The sequence below is a fragment of the Brienomyrus brachyistius genome, chromosome 16 (assembly GCF_023856365.1).
Source record: "Brienomyrus brachyistius isolate T26 chromosome 16, BBRACH_0.4, whole genome shotgun sequence".
Lineage (NCBI taxonomy): Eukaryota > Metazoa > Chordata > Actinopteri > Osteoglossiformes > Mormyridae > Brienomyrus > Brienomyrus brachyistius.
The window spans coordinates 12,823,852-12,839,668 of NC_064548.1; the positions used below are offsets into that span (position 1 = coordinate 12,823,852).

The following is a 15,817-nucleotide window of genomic DNA, read 5'->3' on the forward strand; positions in this document are numbered from 1 at the left end:
GAATGTGTATTGGTCTCCGTCGCATTTAAATGTTTATATTAAGGTTTTCGGTAACGTGTACATCTATAGATAACAATTCGAAGACCGTAACAGGGTCTTCCGATATTACAGGTATGTGTTTCATGCGCAAGTAGAGGTAATAATTTTAAGCGCCATTTTAAATAATTATATGTGAGATATGGATGATCCTTCAGACCACATAAGAGCTGCGGTATTAATTAGATGAAGACGGAATTAGCACCTGCATTTAATTGCATGGTGTACTTAACAACAAATACCCACGTGGCTCTTTGCAGAGCTGTTATGAAGGAAGACGGCCTGTGTGAGCGGGGCTGCGCAGTCAGAGCGTCACGTCTGCTTTTGATTAATGCACAGGCTCGGCTGAGTTCCCAGCCGGATAAACAGAGAGATCGCGATCCCCAGTGTGAAATCAAAGGGCCCTCCTTTCAGCAAAGGCTGACATGCACAGTGCATCCCCTCTCCGTTCTATTTCACAGGGCAGGGACGGAAAGCTTTCGCGTTATGTGCCAGTAATAGTCTAGCTGCTTGACACCTGTGAACAGCATTCTCTCTGGGATATAACCAAGGCTGCCAGAACTGCCCTTCTGGAGTTTAGGTAGCCCGGAGCTCCCCTGTCCAACGCGGGGGATGTCTGGCGCGTGCCATAGTGCGCTATCAGCTTATCACATGACCTGAGTTCCTCGAATTACAATTTGGTTATGTCACCTCATTAGTTACTAATGAAAGGTTCCTCTGGAGCTGTTTAGAAACTCCGCCCCCATTCCGGATTGGCGTACTACTATAATTTATGCACATTTATGAAAATAATTGTTTCATAAACAACCTGTTCACTTACAGATATTACAGTATTATGTGTTTCTATAAGGAATTGTAGGTAGATTATGGTGTATTTATGTTATGCATAAATAATTGTATTCTACTGTAACTTTGCAGCTGATGCTTCTATATTATACTTAAATATTATATTATTATAATTATGAAATCGGGGTGGCATGGTGGTGCAGTGGTTAGAACTGTTGCCTCACACCCCTGGGACCCGGGTTCGAGTCTCCGCCTGGGTCACATGTGTGTGGAGTTTGCATGTTCTCCCCATGTCGTCGTGGGGTTTCCTCCGGGTACTCCGGTTTCCCCCCACAGTCCAAAAACATGCTGAGGCTAATTGGAGTTGCTAAATTGCCCGTGGGTGTGCATGTGTGAGTGCATGGTGTGTGAGTGTGCCCTGTAATGGGCTGGCCCCCCATCCTGGGTTGTTCCCTGCCTCGTGCCCATTGCTTCCGGAATAGGCTCCGGACCCCCCACGACCCAGTGGTTTGGAAAGTGGTTTGGAAAATTAATGAATTATGAAATTGCTTAATGGGCATCACATCACCAGGGCTGCGGGTTCGAGTCCTGCCCTTTCTGTATGTGTCGCGTTTGCACGTTTCCCTGCATTGCGTCTGTTTCCTCCTACAGTCCAAAGACATGCAGTTAAGTTAATTTACTGTAGCTTGTATGTGAAAGTGAAGGACTGGCGCCAAGTCCAGGACGAGTCACAGCTGGGAGAAGTCTTTATGAATTTGTTAATTGAAATATAATTCTTTTTTTTTCTAATTTGAGCAACAAATGACATTTAAGTAAATAAAACAGAATGGAAAAAATCAGCCACTGTTGGTCTTTGGAGCCAGTTTCATTTGCATAATATGTGTTAAATTGCGCTAATTGTTTAATCCTTTGGTGTTAAACCTTTGATATACCTGTAACCTGTCTAACAGGAGAACATTTTAACTGTTTGTAAGTACAGGTCTTCCAGCCAGCAGATAAGGCAGTCTAATCACAGGCTGAGGCACCATCGACCCAGACGAGAATGGAGTGTTGATGTGGGGCATGACCCCCCCCTCCCAGTTACAGACGTATACTGTACCAGAGACACAGCTGTTTGAAACACTGTACAAACAACAGTGTTTAAACCTGTCTGTGAAGACAATATACGCGGTAGGTCATTAAATGGAAGTGCAGGACTGTGTTCAATTCTGCGTGAAACCAAAGATGGAATTTGTGAGAATATATGTGCAAACTACACCTACTGGCCGGTCATTCTGACCTAGTTTACTGTAGCTTTTGCGAGTGACAGCAGAATGGGCTTCGGTAAATCTCAGCGTGTCAGGCACTGCCAGGTGGTGATGCAGTGGGACGGCGGGACACAGCCGCGTGTGATGCAGTGGGACGGCGGGACACAGCCGCGTGTGATGCAGTGGGACGGCGGGACACAGCCGCGTGTGATGCAGTGGGACGGCGGGACACAGCCGCGTGTGATGCAGTGCAGGCAGGAAGATTGTAACCTGGGGGCTGAGGGGGGTAGCTGAGGGAAACGATGGTTTGTAAGTTGAGGGAGTGGCTAATGCACCCCCCCCCCCCCCCCCCCACACACACACACACACACACACACACACACACACGCACACACTTATAAACAACCCAGTGGAGGGGATCCGAAACTACTTAAGTGACCTGTGATCATTCAAGCTTGGGATCCACCAGGACTTGGCAGCAATTCCAGGGATTTCAGCCCTGGGTTTGAGCGATTCGGCCTCTTTCTCTGCGGTTAGATGGGGGATTTCATGATAAAATGTGGTTGGCAGCCACTCCGCTGCTGCATATTTGTGATGGAAAGAAAACACCCAACGAAGCATCGGATTAAGAGTTTGTTGTTTTTTTAATGGTGATGATCAATAATGTCAGAGTGTCCTAAACCTGACTGCTGCCTTATAACTTGGTGAATGAATATGTGGCTAAATAAATATTGGATGAGCTGATCCATAACTGGACCACACAGAATGCTACGGGAATGGCTTCAAATGCTACCCTTACATATTCTGAGACTAGAACAGGAAGTGTGTATTCAAACTACACACTGTAATACATTTTACGTCACTTTGGCTCAGGCGCCAGTTTCTTGGCTAAAGGCTAATGCCTGTTCCTTCAGTGGAAGCTCATATCCATGCCTTAGCTTGTGTCTGGTAACTGTGGCTCAGCAAAATACCGACACATGGCAGTGCTCTACTTTCATTACAAAATTTGGGAGGTCCTTCTTTATGCTGTAAGAGAAGGGTGACCAGTCTTATCCGGAAAGGGCCGCGGTGTGTGCGGGTTTCTGCTGCAGCTCCCTAATTAGATCGCTAATTAGAGGACTGATTGGCTGAAGAGTCCTCGCACCTGGGTTTGAACAGCTGACCTAAAGGTTACCCCAAAAACCTGCGTACATACCGGCCCTTTGCGGATAAGCCTGGCCACTCCTGCTTTCATTTTGCAGGTGAAAAGTAAACTATTCAGTAACAGTTCCAGCTGTTGTCATTGTGGATGTATTTTGTAGGACAAGACTGGTGACAGATTACAAGCCGAGTCACATCTCATGTAATGATGTTCTTTTTGCTTACAGTTATCCAGCTCACCTTTTTTATTCAGTTCGATTCAATTTTATTTGTATAGCACATTTTCACAGCAATACGTCGTCTCAAAGCACTTTACATCATCCCTGCCTAAAGCCCCCAGTGAGCCAGCCAGAGGTGACAGTGGTAAAGAAAAAGACATTTTTTTTCCCAGTGCATTCCTTAAAATTGCCAGTGGGCAGTTTTGTGCTACAGTGTGGGGTTTAAGCCCAGCCAGTTAATGGTGTTGTGGCTGGTAAAACCTCCAAAGCAATGCAGCGGGTCAGTGGCCCCACAACTGTAAAAGAATGAATATGTAAGAAGCACCAGGTAAGATTATCGGCTGGTCCAAGCCCAGGTACCTTGGAATCTCTCCTCACTGTGTCTCCCAAGGTTTGTGGAGAGAACAGGGCTGGACTGGTGCAGCTTCCAAGGTAAACAACACAAAAGCTGTTAGAGACTCGGCCTGGAGATTGAAAGTGGACTGTGGGGAGGACTCTGTCTCCCAAAGTGCTTCTTATGGCTGCCGATTATTGTAATTTGATCCTAAAATGCCACCAGAAATTACGGCTTCGCACGGCAGAATTGGTTTTTTGGCAGTATTTCACAGGGAAACATGCGCAAGTGTCAATGTATAGCGTGGTAATTTCTGCAAAAGAGCTACCCAGAGAGCAAGCTGAGAGAGGCAAAACACATTATAAAACATCTGATTCCTATCTGAAATAATTCCAGCATATTCTCTTCTCCGCACACACGGAGACGAAAACCATTATTTAGCTTCATACTATTGCACTGTAAACGGCACAGTATTACCCAGCAAATGGTCGCCCGGCTATTTTTGGTTCATTGCTCCTACTAATTGCCCGGCTTTGCCTTTCAATACTTGCGCAAACTAATTCTTGCAAAATGCTTTTCACTTGTCATCTCATCTATGGAGGCCCAGAAATCACCTGCGGCTCGTGCCTGGCTCCCGATCCTTTGTGTCCCCTCCCCCCGCCGACTTTGTCTTTGACAATTAAAGTATTACACGCTAGAATAAATTAAATTGCCGGCGCCAAAATGACATGGGGCTCTTTTGGAAAATATCTGAATTTGTTTACTGATTGTATGCGTCTATTGACTTTCCTATTATGTGCGAAGAGCTCCTATTAGTGAGTCTTTCTTTGCTGCAGCAGACAAAGAGATGAGGCGAGTGGACGGTGTTACAATACAGAGTATTCTCCTGCCATTGTTCGGCGAGTGTCTCTGCCAGGAATTAGTCAGTGAACAGTATAATTGGCGTGTCATCTCAGTTCCGAGGCTATTTTTCAATTGCACTTCGACAAACTCTGTTGCGGACCGTCGCTGTGACCAAGGGAACTAGCAGAGCTTGGTCTGAGATCCGCCTTTGACTTTTAGGATTCTTATTTTCCCCTCAACTCGTCAGGCACTTCTCTCTCCGTACCGGCGTGTCTTCCTCAGTGGCCGCGCCTGTCCGCTCCGCGAGGTCATGGGGATTCCAGCGAGACGTTCCCGACCGGTTATCTTGCCCCTTCATGTCATTCTGACTCGTCAAGGGGATGGGCAACTCCCTCGTGTGCCTTTCAGAGGGTTTTTTCATGGGACAAATTGCGTTTTCTGGAAGACGGATTCTAATGGATATTAATACACTCATACTGTAACCCTCAAGCAGGGGGCTCCGTAAAGAGAGGGAAAGTTAGAACGATTACAGGGGCTTCTGAGAGGCCCTAAAAAATTTGTAACACAGTTGTATTGGTTTAAGTTGGGGGCCCAATACAGTATGCGTTCATGGGGCCCAAAATTTCTAGTGTCGCCTCTGGCTAGAAGACCCACAACGGAACATTCTTACATGCCTATCATGGATATTTGAGAGTACCCTACCACCTGTCTCCCATCCACTGGCTCTCCAATCCTCTCTGTCCCACCGATAGGTGGGGTTTGATGTTTGCTCTGCAACCCGCTTACCTTATGTGTTAACGCATGTATCTGATGCACACATAACCTATAACTTTGTCTGGCTATATGGTACCAGACAAACTGCTTATGCAAAAGTGCAAAGTGCCAGCACTGAACAAGGGCAATGCTGGTCTTGCCAACTGATTGCAATTTCGTCTCGGGTGACTGGGGAGGGGGGAGGAGGGAAGGCCCCCTCAAACTCCATTCAGTGGACCCACCTTCGCTTCCAGTGACACGAGAATTACACTTAAAAAAAAATAAAAATAGTTTCTCATCTCTCAGCTGATTAATAGAAGCTTCTTGGTACAGTGTGCTGTTGAGTGAAGACAGAGCAAGATGTTGAAGTATTATTTTGCACGAAGGCATTTATGTGGTGTTAAAGAAACATGATTTTCTGCCAGTCTGACATTGAAGTATTGGCTTCGGAGTTGACATTTATAGTTAGGTTATCATATAACAGAAATAGCAGATTGAACCCGCTCCTCTATTCCGGGCATGAATCCAGCGTAAGTCAGGGATGTTTACATTTAGGTTTAAGTGTATCTGAGCGCTGGCTACTGATGCAGCAGAAAACCTTCTTTCCAAAATGTAGTCTAAGACTTTCACACGCTCTGCACCTAAAAAAAAAAAAATAATCACCTCTGTCAGCGTCTTTAGCCGCAGGCCTTAGAAATGGCATCGGTTAGCCAGTGTAGTTCGTGCTCTCACATTCTTTTCAACACATCTATAGCAATTGATTTTGATTTATCACTGTTTTCACCCTGCCAAGTCCACAGAGAATAAGATGTATTTTTTTCCACTAGGTAATCGTTAGCCGTGTCTGGGTTTGTTTTATAATTAGAGTAACGTTTTACATTGTGTCACACAGAACATGTTTCAACATTTAGAGCCGTTCGTTTTTATTGCATCCTACCAGGCATGTTCTTCTTCCGCTGTGAGATTCACAGAGGGCTCCTGGGAGCCTTTAATAAGTAACCGCTGTAACACTGGGTAGCACAGGAGCTCCTTGTACCTGGCTTGTTGAGACCTGAGTGTCTAGGTCTTGATTATGGAGAACAGGACGGTTCAAACAGAAAAAATCAGCTTCGGCGCTTGTTCTGGATTAGATGCGTGGGTGTTTCTTTACCTGGTGGAATAGATCTTACAATGAATTATAAAACAAAAAAGAAATGCAGCTTTACCTCCTGCAGCACTTTTGGTGGTAATTGTGTGGTCTCCCTGTCTTTGTGCGCCTTCTCTCCTTGGGGTACTCCAGTTTCCTCCCACACTCCAAAAGCATGACGTTAGGTGAACTGGTGTCTCTAGATCGCCCTTGTGTGAGTCCTGCAAAGGACTGGCATCCCATCCTGGGCGCCCCCCGCCTCTTGGCCTTAGTCTTGTGAGATTTCCCAGGCTAATTGCAGCCCTATACTGGATAAGTGAGCATGGAAGATGGATGGATGGATGGATATATAATATGTTACGAAGCTGTTACTTTTTGTGAAATAAAGCTTCCTGTGACTATTGTGTCTTTTCCCCTGAAGATACTGTAACCTGTGTGGAGGTCGGAGAAGCTGTGCAGTCAGACAGTGGTTATAAACTTGGACTCCCAGTAGGAATCCCGCTGACATAACCCTGAACAAACACACTTAACCCAAACGGTTTCAGAGACGATTCCCAGCTGCATAAACAGGCAACACTGTGACCCACGTACGTCACCCTAAATACATGTGCTCTAAAACTTAATAATGTAATTATTTCAAAACATTCCGACAGCAGACATTGTAATGGCCGCTTAATTCCTCTCTTTGTTTGAGGAGAGTGCCCCTAAATGTCTGACACCAGCTCTGAGCTGCTCCGTTCTCTCTCCTAAGTGGGTAATTAAACAGTAACTTTTGACCCAGGAAAAAAAGCTTTGAGATTTTTTCAGCTACCTGTAAAATAGGGTTTACATGTTTTGTATTAATTCAATTCAGATTTGAGTTTCGTTTGGCCTTGATTGTTTTTCCTTTCTGTTGTGATCATACACTGTATAATAGCCCATGAATGTTTTTAGTCATTATCCAGTCATTGAGTTTCCCATTAATTTTAATATCGCTTGTATTTTTCTCCCATTCCTTTGTTTTAACACTTTTAAACATTGGTAGCAGTTGGACTTTGTAGCACTTTTTTTTGTCCAGCTGTGTTATTGATAGCTTTTGGCCAATTTTGTGTCATTGAGATGTGTGTGTTTCGGCTGTATCCATTCAGCTTGTAAAGTGCCGTTACACGTATTACTGAAGCCATTAGCAGTTAAATTGTTTTTTTTTTTGAGTTTGAAGTGTAACCCTGAGCATTTCAGCTTCCAACAGTCGGCGTTAAAGAAACCTGTTAAAATAGATTTCCTTTCAAACCTTCCAGGAACAATTAGGTAGCATTCTTGGTGCTATTCTGCTACTTAATTTTGGAAAATGGCTTGTACTTCCAGATTTCAGTCAAGAAAATGGGTTCCCTCTCCCAGTGAGGGATTGGAATTGCTCAGGCCTCTTTGCTCCTGAGTGAGATGGACACACGTTCTCTGCTCTCCATCACGGTGGGTTTGGGGGGGTGGGGGGCTTCTAAGGCACACTCAGGGCACTTTCTCTGCCAGCATTGTTGAGTGCCTTGATTTCATGTGGCCATCAGAATCCCACTCTGAACATTCAAGGAGGACCTCATGACCCATCCCTGGAACACCGTGACTAGTTCACCCAGGTGCTGAACCTGCTCTGTCTTCATCTGTTACCCCGCAGCTGATTTCTTCTTGCTCTCGTCTTTGTGTTTGATTCGATCAGCTCTCTTATTTGCTTCTCGCAATGTTCTTCGTAACATATTGTACAATTCTTGTTCCAGTGCTACCTTGCACTTCTTACTGGTCACACACTGAATGCTGCATTCATGCACAGTTGGCTCCTTGACAGCTGTATGCGTGTGTGATGTACTGTCTGCTTCACTTGAACGTAGCTCTAAACAAAGCTGGCCGTTAAAAAAACTACACGTGATTTGCTGCGGAGACAAACTCCAGTTGCTGCCCACTTTCCCCTCTCCTTCCAGTCCCCTGCTTCCTCCAGTACGTGTTCGTTAATGGCTCTGGTGACGTCCTTTGCCACCCTATGTCACAGCTCTCTATTGGTTCCTATTAGTCTCCATACTTATGTGGTGCACACGTCGATTCTAACACTGTATTCAGAATCAGAATCCTTTTGTTTGCCATGTACAAAGAAGTAAAAGGAGTTTGTTTCGGTGGTGGCATGGGTATACGTTTAAACATACTGTCAAGACGAAAAAGATACAAATAGACAGATACACAAAGCAATACATAGAATAAAAATACAAAGAGATAGAGAATAAGAAGATGTGCAATTAATAAATAAACATGATTATAAATAAGGGTGAGATGACGATATTTGGGGTACAGTTTGGGGGATGACCAAATGAACATAAGAGTATTGTTTCCTTTAAAGATGATAAAATAAAAAAACAGGCCTTTGTTACCTGGGATACAATATTGACCCTTACTGGATAGGCCCTTAAAAATAGGGAAATTCATGTAAAAACATTAAACCAATGGAACATGTATCAGGATTACCTTCAGGATTACCTTAATATTGTGTTAAGGAGGCATCGCCTGATAAACAGTTGCAACATACTGACAAATACAGTTGTAAAAATGCTTAAAATAGATGCTTTTAAATGAAGAAGCACCGCATTCCTCTGCACTGGCACAAATTCACATGGAACGTGACACACTAACGAGTATGAATCCAGTGTGCTGGACGGCGCCAAACGTGGGGGTCAGGGTGCAGGGGCTGATAATGTGCTGACTAGCGTGTGCTGAGCAGCCTCCAAACCGGGGGCATGCAGGACAGATTGCTGGGATGGAATTAATTGATTTCAGTAGGGAAGGTTCTCTGGAATAGGGAGGTAAGCGAACTGGTGTTAAATTTGCTTTTCCTGTATGGTTTCATTTTATTTTTTGCCTCGTGTCTTCATGGTGCTGAGAGGGAATGAAACCTGGCGGATCTTTCGGAGTGTATTTAAAAACACTGCCTGGAGGGTTTGGTACCACTGTTTCAGCAGGGAGGTAAGGGACCAGTGATCTTACCAAAGGCATCTGCAGTACTGGGGGGCACCAGGCGCACGCGCTTCAGTTCTTATGCACTCTTGCTAGAAAGTGAGCAGTCAGGGCTCAGTAGGCCTGGGTTTGTCTCCCTGAAAGGGGTAACGGCTCAAGCCAGGCAGCCGTTATTAGTGCTGGTTAACGCGGAGCGGCGCCAAGCGTGGGGCTGCTGCTGTGTGGCAGTTTCAGCTTCAGTTTCAGCTTCATTCGGCTTCATCCCGTCGCGCGCTCTTGGCTTTTGGACTGCGGCCCTCTGTGACTCATCCGCCGGCTCCGGTGTGATGAGTCGGTCACTCTGTGGAGCTCACTTCCCGCGATGGTGATTCCCGTGCGAGGGTCGTGCTACGTGACAGCAGCCTTCCGTGCCACCGCCGGCTGTACTAGCAGTCGGTCGCGTTGTGGAGCCTCACTTCCTGTGAAAAAGGGTCCATGGCTCTTTATAAATAATAGAAAAAAGAGAAAACAGTAAAAAAAAAAGATATTCAAGTAAAAAACAAATATAGAAATGAATAAGCAATAGCTACCTTCTACAAACCTGCCATTTAGCAACATGTACACTCGGAAATTTGTTTTCTGCTTATCAAACAGAAGGAATTGATTAGAAATTTGAGTACACATTAGTGATCATCAGTGTATTTAGGATTAAACTGGCCTTAGAGGTAACATCAGTAGTATGAAAAACAAGATTTTTTGAGAAATTGGAGGAGAGGTTTGCCCAGGGTTAAGCAGATATGCATTTGTATCTCATTACTAGGCTCACTTGAGGTTCAGTAAATGTTGTATGTCTGAGTAGGGCCATCTGAGCCACGATCACCTGTATGCACGCCTGACGTTCATGTGCCAGCATTAAGATGGGCTTCAGCATGTCTGGAATTCTACACTTTTTGCAGATCCAGTAAGGGGCAATGGACACATGATATAGTAAATATAATCACAGTAAACATTCCCATCCTGCTGCAGGATCACTGATTAATGCACTTGCCTGTCAGGTAAGCCTGTAAAAGTCACGTAAATTACAGTTTCTTAATCTCTGTTTCAAAGCCATGAATCAATTATAAATAAACAACATATTCCTTAGTTATGTAATAAATGACTTGCATAATGCAAAATGCATTTCAGGTGAATGCTTTGAAATTAATAAGTAATTTTTCTCCAAGAAAGTATACGGGTATTTTGTCATTTGTCACTGACAATTGTGGATATATATTAAAAGACTATATTCTTTGATTTGACATTTAATGAGTATTTGACACAAGTTTTCCCCCAAGATTGCAAGTGTTAAACATGCACTATATTTTTTTCGTTTTGTTTTGATTACAGATTTCGAGTATACGCTTTTGTCTAGTCTAGCAGCTATGCTTCTTTGAATTGGCAGCATGAATGTGTGCTTATAATCAAGGCAGGATTCTAATCGTGGCTGTATGAGCACAGTGATTTCTGGCATCGGGACCAGTCGCTTTAAGATTGTGTTTTCCATTGTTTTCTAAGTATGTTGTATTTGTGTTGGACACAGAGTCTCCTGCTTCATCTGCTTGGGGAAAGTGGAGCTCATCTGCTGGGGGTTTGCGGGCTCTGTTGAGACTGTCGTGCCGCTAAAATGAGCATTTTGATTCCGCTGCAATGAAGAGTCTTTGTCAGGCTCCTCCAGTTGCGGGTGATTAGACTGAAAACGTCTGCTTGTCCTGGAGATCTCCACAGCTCCAGATGACATTCTTGCTGATTGAAGGTCGAAATATTTTGAATTCTAAACGGCTGCCAGATGAATTGCCTGAAATAGACTGTAGAATTTCCCGGCTTCCTTTCCCATCTGCTCTGAAAAGAGCCACTGGGAATGGCTAGGCTTGATGATCATAGAATTACTGGATGGTGATTCTAAACCCCTCAAAGAGAGGTTGCTATGGAGATCTCGTTCCAAACCGTGCGGCGATTCACCTTTGAAAGGCTGGAGGGGCTGAAAGACGAACAAATCATTGTTCAGGTGGCCGCTGGTTAGGAAATTGGCGGTGCCTGTGCAATCAGCACTCCCCATGGTAGTTAAAGATCTAAAAAAGGTTGGTCCTCTGAATGATGTGGGACAACAGAGATGCGAATAAGATGGTTCCTTTCAATCAAGGCCCTCTCATGCTCACTCGGTTGGGGACAAAAAAAAACCATCTTGTGGGACACAAATGAAAAAGGAATGAACACCTTCAGTGTTTTTTAGAGTTAATGAAATCCGAATCTGTTCAGTATATTCATTATTTCACAACAGACAACTCAGGTTGGTTTCAAAGGGCGTCTTCTCAGTTACGTTAATTCAGCTTTTCTCTCCTCAGTTAATTTACTTTATTCCTTAAATATGATTGATAGAAAACGTCTGCCGGAGGGATACGCTAGCAGCGCTCGCCCCGTGTGTGGTAAAATCCCAGCAGTGTCAAATGTAAGTTGAATACTTTTTCCTCCTATGCCTGAGGTCATATAAATAGCTAATATGAAACGCTGCAAGAAAACCTTAGTTCTCTAAACCTCTAAAAATGTTCCGCATCTAAACTCTTGTTGGGTCCATTGAATTTATTGTTATTGTTCTGTGTATAAACAGGAAGTTTTAAAAATAATAGTGCTTCTTAGATGTCAGAAGCATGTGGTTTTACTTTGACTACAGAGAGGAAAATAACAGTATTAAAATTTTCATTTTTTTATGTGCCAGATCTATGATTTACTAGATAGTTTGAGGAAAAAAAAGACCCAGAATTTGGTCACATCATAACATCTCAAATATAAGGTATTCGCAGAGTCTTCAATTTCAGCCGAGCAAATGACTAGTTTGCTTTGTTTTGCTTCTGGAAAGCGACCATAATGTGCCTCTCCTTACTCACAAACTCATAAATCAGCCGTGAATGCTCGAAGCACTGGGCAAATTGCAGTTGTAAGCTTGTGTAGAACATCTTAAAAGCTGGCTGAGGAATGCAAATGTTTCTGGCTGGCTCCTTCTTTGGTTTACATGCGAAAACTTGCCGAGGAAGTTAACAGGCAGCACCATCTGTAATTTGACGAAGCAAAGTTGCAAATGCGTTCTGCCGTTTGGAAAGAGGATACAAGTCATACCAGGTTACCAATTACCAGATTTGATTTAGTGTATGGGGGTATTAGTAACAATAATTATACAGGCTGTTAGTCTCAGAGCAGCTGAGTAGCTGTCCCACCTGAAAATTTGAATTGTTGCAGATTGCTGACAAGCACATAGAAAGCACAGGCCAAGCTTGTCCAAATAGTGTCATCATCATCCAGGATTATTTGAAGTCCGCATTAAAAGTTCAGACAGTTTACTGGGAAGCTATTTAATAATAATGAATAATAAATGTTAATATTTACAGAAAATGTTGCTGTTGCTGACCCCTGTCCAGAATGTCTCCTATACCTTGTTCCTCACTCTTCCTGGCATAGGCTCCACGCTCACTGCAACTGGACAAGTAGTTATGGGAGACAGATGAATGGGTGCGTTAATGGATTATTACATTTCCCAGGTAGAAAGATCAAACGCATGAAGTTTGCTGAGACTGTAAACGTCCCCTAAGTTTCCTCCTAATTTACGACAGGGGTCTATAAAATTCAAGCATCTAAACTGGAACTTACCCATGCAGGCTCGCGAACAGCCACTGACACTGAGCCGTCGAAATCACGACAAGCTCTTACGATATTCTAAGTGGAAGCAATTCCAAAGCCTTAAAATTTTGGCATTTCAGGGTGCTGATTTCCAGAGCAAAATGCCATTCACGAAAACTTCACTACAGACAGTAACTTAAGCTTCTCCTGGGTCCAGCCGTGTTCTCACTCTTGTAACCGAAGCTCTTATATCCTCGTTAAATTACAAGAAACACCTGGGAATTTACCTTTGACCTTTGACCTGTAGTCTATCGAATCTGTTTTGTGTTCTTCATTAATAGTTTATTTTACATAAGTGCTTAAACCGGCTCATTATTGTTATTATTATTACTATTATTATTATTGTCAGTAGTAGTAATATTACATAAAGTATTTGCCTTTGTTTATAAATGTACATTTAACATGCTCTGGTCTGTTTTGGCCCATTGTGGTGGGATATGAAGATGCAGCTTCCTTGCTTTGTTTCAGGTTATTTCTCCGACTCGAATCTTATTTTTTGACAGTTTTTGCTCTGCGAATAAAAGGGACACCTGATAACGACCCTTTCAAAACATACAGCGCGCTAAATTAAGTGCCGAAATGTTAACTGTCACAATAGAATTGACTTTTGGAGCCGGACTGTTTTTTCCTGCCCCTTCGGAGCCGGGCTTTGTGTGGCACGGAGGCCCGGTAAGTGCAGGCTTCACAGAAGCCGGCCCAGACCCACTCATTAAGGGCCTAATTGTGGAGACTTCTCCTTCGGGTTTATTTCTCTCTCTCTCTCTCTCTCTCTCTCTCTCTCTCTCTCTCTCTCTCTCTCTCCTCCAGTCCTCTTGTTTCTCCTCCTGCATAAAGAACACGGCTGTTAAGGCTGAATGCAGTACTGGTGTAAAGTGAGGGTTAAATTGGATGAAATTAAGGCAAATTACACTGGAATGCTGAGTCGCGTTGACGTGAGCATCATCGCCGCAGCCCCAAAACGAGAGGCACCACGACACCCCCACCACCGGCCATCTTTGTTTCACATCAAGCCCTATGCATTGTTACTGGACACGACTGGGGTTAGGGTTGAATGACTCAAGGAGCGGACAGTGACAGCTCCTAGCTCTTTGCTGTAAGCTGGGGGGGGGGGGTTTGTGGGACGGGAGGTGGGGGGGGGGGGGGGGGCTCCAAAAACTGAGATTAAACCTCTGGAACGAGTGCTGTAAGCTGTCGAATAGCACTGAGTGCGTTATAGCCCTCATTTAAGTGTTAATGTATTTAACATAATTGGACATGTAGAGGTTCCTGTCATATGATCATTTAACCGTCAGAACTTTGAACGTTCGATACTGAAAGTGCAGATTTTTTTTCGAGTCCACAATATTGTGCCTTTTGTTGATTACACATTTATCTGTTCGGTTATCAGAGACTTCCGGGACGGGTGTTCCAAAGATTCCCAGAGTATGATTTTTTTTTTGCCGGTGGCTGAATCGCGCACAATGGCAGAATTTCATTCCAATTAGTGTAGAACGTGGGGTCTGGAAACTGGTGCCGCAAAACAATAATCGTGCTGATTAGCCCCTTTCTGTGTCTTGTAAGTGAACTGTTTATATGGTGGAGTACCTCTGCGCAAGGAGAGGAGCCCAAACAGGCTGATTAGGCAGCAAATAATTGGGTATCGTCATATCAATGGGAGGAGAGCTCACCTGAACGACACGCCGGCCATCCTTTGGGAAGAATAGCTGAATATAGGTGTGCGATTCAGACCCTTATTTGTGTTTGGAATTATGTCATCTGTGGAGATTCCTGCAGTGTCGCCCCCGACATGGACCCCCCCCCCCACAAACACACAACCTGAATGACCGTCACCTCCGTCGGCACTAAAAACGGAGTGTTTTTCAATGATCAAACAGTTAAGAGGTAATAAAAACAGTGAGTGCTGGCTGGATGGAGGCTGTATCAATAATGAAATGCATTACAGCCGCCCTCCTTGAGCTTTTATCTCGGGTGGAGAGCCATTGATTCGGCCTCCCGCTGCTGAAGGCTGATAGGAGAACATGAGGTGCAGCTGGCCTCCTGTGGAGGCGCGCCTGAGTGGGCACACACACACACACACACACACACACACACACACACACACTGCGAGCTTTTCAGCCAGCCAATTATACTGTATCAGTTCACAGGTATTGAGACATTCTGTAGTCCAGCAGTAGGATCCTTTTCTTAGTCAAGCAGACAAAAAAACCGCCCGTCTATCTCCTTTTTCCTGTATGTCCATTGGATTCCATCCTTGCCGATTTGGCTCCTGTTCTATCGCCGAGTCCCCTGGCCTTCGAATCGCTCCTCTTATGTTCCTTCCTGCTTCTCACACAAAAAAATCAAGGCAAGCTTGGTGAAGATGTTTGACCAGAGGCCGTGTTTACCGGCACTCACACCATGCATGTGTTTGCGTGGGGTTCCTGAGGTTTGGGGGCCCCCCACTGGCCATGAACACTTACTACACTGGGGGGCCCAACTGACTTTTTAAGTAGAGCCCCAGAAATACTGTATACTGTATTGTGTACTGTACTGTATACTGGAGTCATTAGCTGTTCTGCTTTTGCTTACCTGTCACTATGAAGTTAGTCAAATTGGTCCTTGGACTGTGGGAGGAAAATGTCTCAACCTTGTGGTCTCACTCAGACGATGGGGGCCCCGGGCTCACTGAGGCAGTTAT

The 15,817-nt window shown here is 44.4% G+C and overlaps 2 long non-coding RNA genes across 2 annotated transcripts in view; one reads left to right on the top strand and one right to left on the bottom strand.

Moving 5' to 3' along the window:
• LOC125710326 (uncharacterized) overlaps positions 1-15,817 on the top strand; it is a 28,069-nt gene that overhangs the window by 5,455 nt on the left and 6,797 nt on the right. The window lies entirely within an intron of this gene.
• LOC125710325 (uncharacterized) lies at positions 8,065-13,322 on the bottom strand. The gene is made up of 3 exons (XR_007382966.1): positions 13,111-13,322; positions 12,850-12,939; positions 8,065-9,933 (listed from the first exon to the last, which is right to left on the bottom strand). It is a non-coding gene; the product is annotated as an uncharacterized LOC125710325 (long non-coding RNA).